At 42.0% G+C, this 3,007-nt stretch overlaps 1 pseudogene; it reads right to left on the reverse strand.

Annotated features, from left to right (window-relative positions):
* Nucleotides 1-623: 623 nt before the first annotated feature.
* Nucleotides 624-2,766, reverse strand: LOC140531832 (GTPase IMAP family member 1-like; annotated as a pseudogene).
* Nucleotides 2,767-3,007: the final 241 nt, after the last annotated feature.

A 3,007-nucleotide genomic window follows, 5' to 3' on the forward strand; every position in this document is an offset into this window, starting at 1 on the left:
AAAACTACCAAAAAAGGAAGGCAAAAAATATCATTTGGCTACATCCAAGACTGAGAGATGCGAAGGTCTTATGCCTATCACTTTCAGAATGAATCACACAAGTTTGTTCCTTCATCCTTCCTTTTATTAAAGTAATGAAATTAATAATTAATAATTACTTTTCTTGTTTCTTCAGCTTTACTAAAGACTAATATAAACTAATGGACTATGAAGTTTATTTTTTGAAGACTCAGTCTCCTTGTCTCATACAGTCTGGAAGCATAAAGGACACTTACAGGCTCCCACTCCTCATTACTGATCTACACAAAGAGTATTGACCTGCTCTGTTTCCATCCTGAGCCTACTTAAACTTGCCAACAACATGGGACCCTGATCCCAGAGGCAGATACTACCTGCCATGCCACATTTTGCAAGATATAAGAACAAACAATAAGTCAATCCTTGCTCATGAAGAGTTTACAATCAAATACGACCTTACATTTTACTATCAAAGGATAGAAACAAGTAGGTACCAAGAGAAGAAATACAAATAATCAACAATGTATTAAAGAATGTTCCAAATCACTAATAACAAAATTAATGCAAATTAAAACAACTCTGAGATTGTTAAATTTGTCCCTAGATGCTCTGAAGCCAACAAAAATAAAAGCTGATTCAAAGCATTGTAGCATCTGCCAACTCACAGCAAATGGCTAGGCCATGTTCCTGGTACTTGGTGGGTCTGTCCCCCTATAATTGTAGCTCATGACCATCCTCACACCACTATCACCATAATAGCTGGATGATCTAATTAGTACAAAGCAAAGATTTATAATGAAATAGTTGATAACAAAAGTGGCAACAAAACATAATGTTGTCCATGAACCTGTGGCATGCTCGCCAACAGACACATGCCATAGGAAGATTGGATATACATAAAGAACATATGTAGAAGGAACACATGTGTCAACAGCACTTGGAAGCATATAGGCTTCAATTTGTATCTCTGAAGATGCAAGACCACTAATGGTTTTGTAGTGGAGATATGTCAGTGAGAGCTCAGTCCTTGTGAGCCTGTCTAGCATGTTCAGTATGAGATAATTCCCCACATGGACTTTGGAGCATGCTTAGGAATTCTGTTTCTGCTCCATTAACCATATGGTGAAGAGATAAATTTTTTATATGCTGCTGAGGTGTATATGAGAGTGTGTACAAAAGACTGCTGAATGGGCAGTTCAGTCCTTTTCCTCTTTCGTTTTCAAGGGTGATGAGTTGCTATAAGCTTCCTCCAGGTAAGAGAGGGACCTGAGCCCATCTCTGATTCATGAACCTGAGAGTGCATGGCCCTGCAATTCCCAAGAGAAGTATAGCAATAGGAACATACCTGGCTCCTCTCCTGATCTCATGCGGCTCATATTCTTTGCCACTTTGTCCTTTCTTAGTCTTGGATGAAAGAGTTTCAGAGTAGGTGGCAAACTTGTGAAATTTGAAAGGCTAGGAGAGGGAGATATCAAAGGTCTGGGAGCTGGAGTCCATGCCACATTTTGCAGACAGCTGACATAGTTGGGGATCAGAATCCTGAGTGATAATTGTTTGACTGGCACAGCAGGTGATCTAATACACCAAAGAGAGAGTGATCATGATTCATCCATTGGCTTCCATATTCAGAAGAGAACACAGTGGTGAAAATGTTTGATAGAAACAGTTTTGAGGTGAATCTCAAGAACTGAGCTATTAGAGGGGAAAGTATGCCCCCTCAAATTATTGGGAAGAAAGGCCTTGTAATGTCTGCCTTTGCTTTGTCATCTCTGTAAATATTTCTTCATAAAAGCTAAATGATATTAATTTGTTAAATGATACTGAAGCACTAATCCCTAACGGGCATCAATAATACAAGAGATACAATAACTATAACAAACCAATGATTATAAAGCCTGCTGGGGATTACTAGCCACAGGAGGAAGATGCTAAAGATGGCAATGCTGAATGCCCATAATACTAGTGGTATTTTCTTGATTCACACAGATCTGTGACTGCTCACCTCAGGAAGGCTCTTGCCCGTAATGGTTGAAACCTCTTTGTCTGCTTCTTATACTCAGCCAGTATCTCTGCAGTTTTCTTGAGCCTCCCCTTCTGGCTGGTCCACTGAAATTCTCCCACTAGGCTGTATATCTCATTGGTACAGTGCATGCCTCTAATCCTTGGTACTAGGCTCACCACCATATCTGTTAGTTCCTTCATTTGCTCTTCATGTTCCTTCCCTTTGACCTGACTATTGAAGACACAAACCCAGCCCCCACAATGCATAACTTGCTTTTTCAGGGCTTGTTTTCTGTGAACTGGATGTAATCCTGCAAGGAGTCACTCCTAGGTGATGACAATGACTGAGTGCTTCATGATATCATTTCCAAAGATCTCCTTCACCCTTATCATGGTGTCCTGGTCCACCTTAGGGTAGTGGCCCATCTGGGTCACCAGGATCAGTGTATGTGGCTCCAGGGAGGAGAAGATATTACACTGAACAATTTCTTGAGAACTTAGGTCTTCAGTAGACACCCCTAGGTCAAAGATATCAGGGCTGCTGGTGCTTTGATTTCCTCAGTGCTCCACCTGTGGCTCCCTTTGCTGCAGATCCTGGTTACTTGGCATTTTCCCAAGCTTGGTCACAAACACACTCTCCAGGATGCTGTTCCCTGTTGCACTTCCCCCAGTTCCTGTTTTCTTTACCAGGAGCAGCCTCAGCTTGGGCTCTTTCAGGAGCTGTCTCTCCTCTCCTGAGTCTGCAGGGAGTGGCCATTATTTCTTTGAATTTTTCCACTTAACAAGACAATTTAACAATAGAACACTCACTGTGAGAACTTGCCCTTAGAGTTGGCTCCTCTGCCCCCTTCTCAGTGCCCTCACCCAGGGTCCCAGTATTGCCCTTGCTACTCAGGCTTGCCCCTTTCAGTAATGCTCCATGCTGTGAGCCTGGACTCCAGACCTAGTTCTGCCACTGACACCGAGTGTAACCTTGATTTTTGAATCC

This window comes from Notamacropus eugenii, chromosome 3, assembly GCF_028372415.1.
Source record: "Notamacropus eugenii isolate mMacEug1 chromosome 3, mMacEug1.pri_v2, whole genome shotgun sequence".
NCBI classification, from domain to species: Eukaryota; Metazoa; Chordata; class Mammalia; order Diprotodontia; family Macropodidae; genus Notamacropus; species Notamacropus eugenii.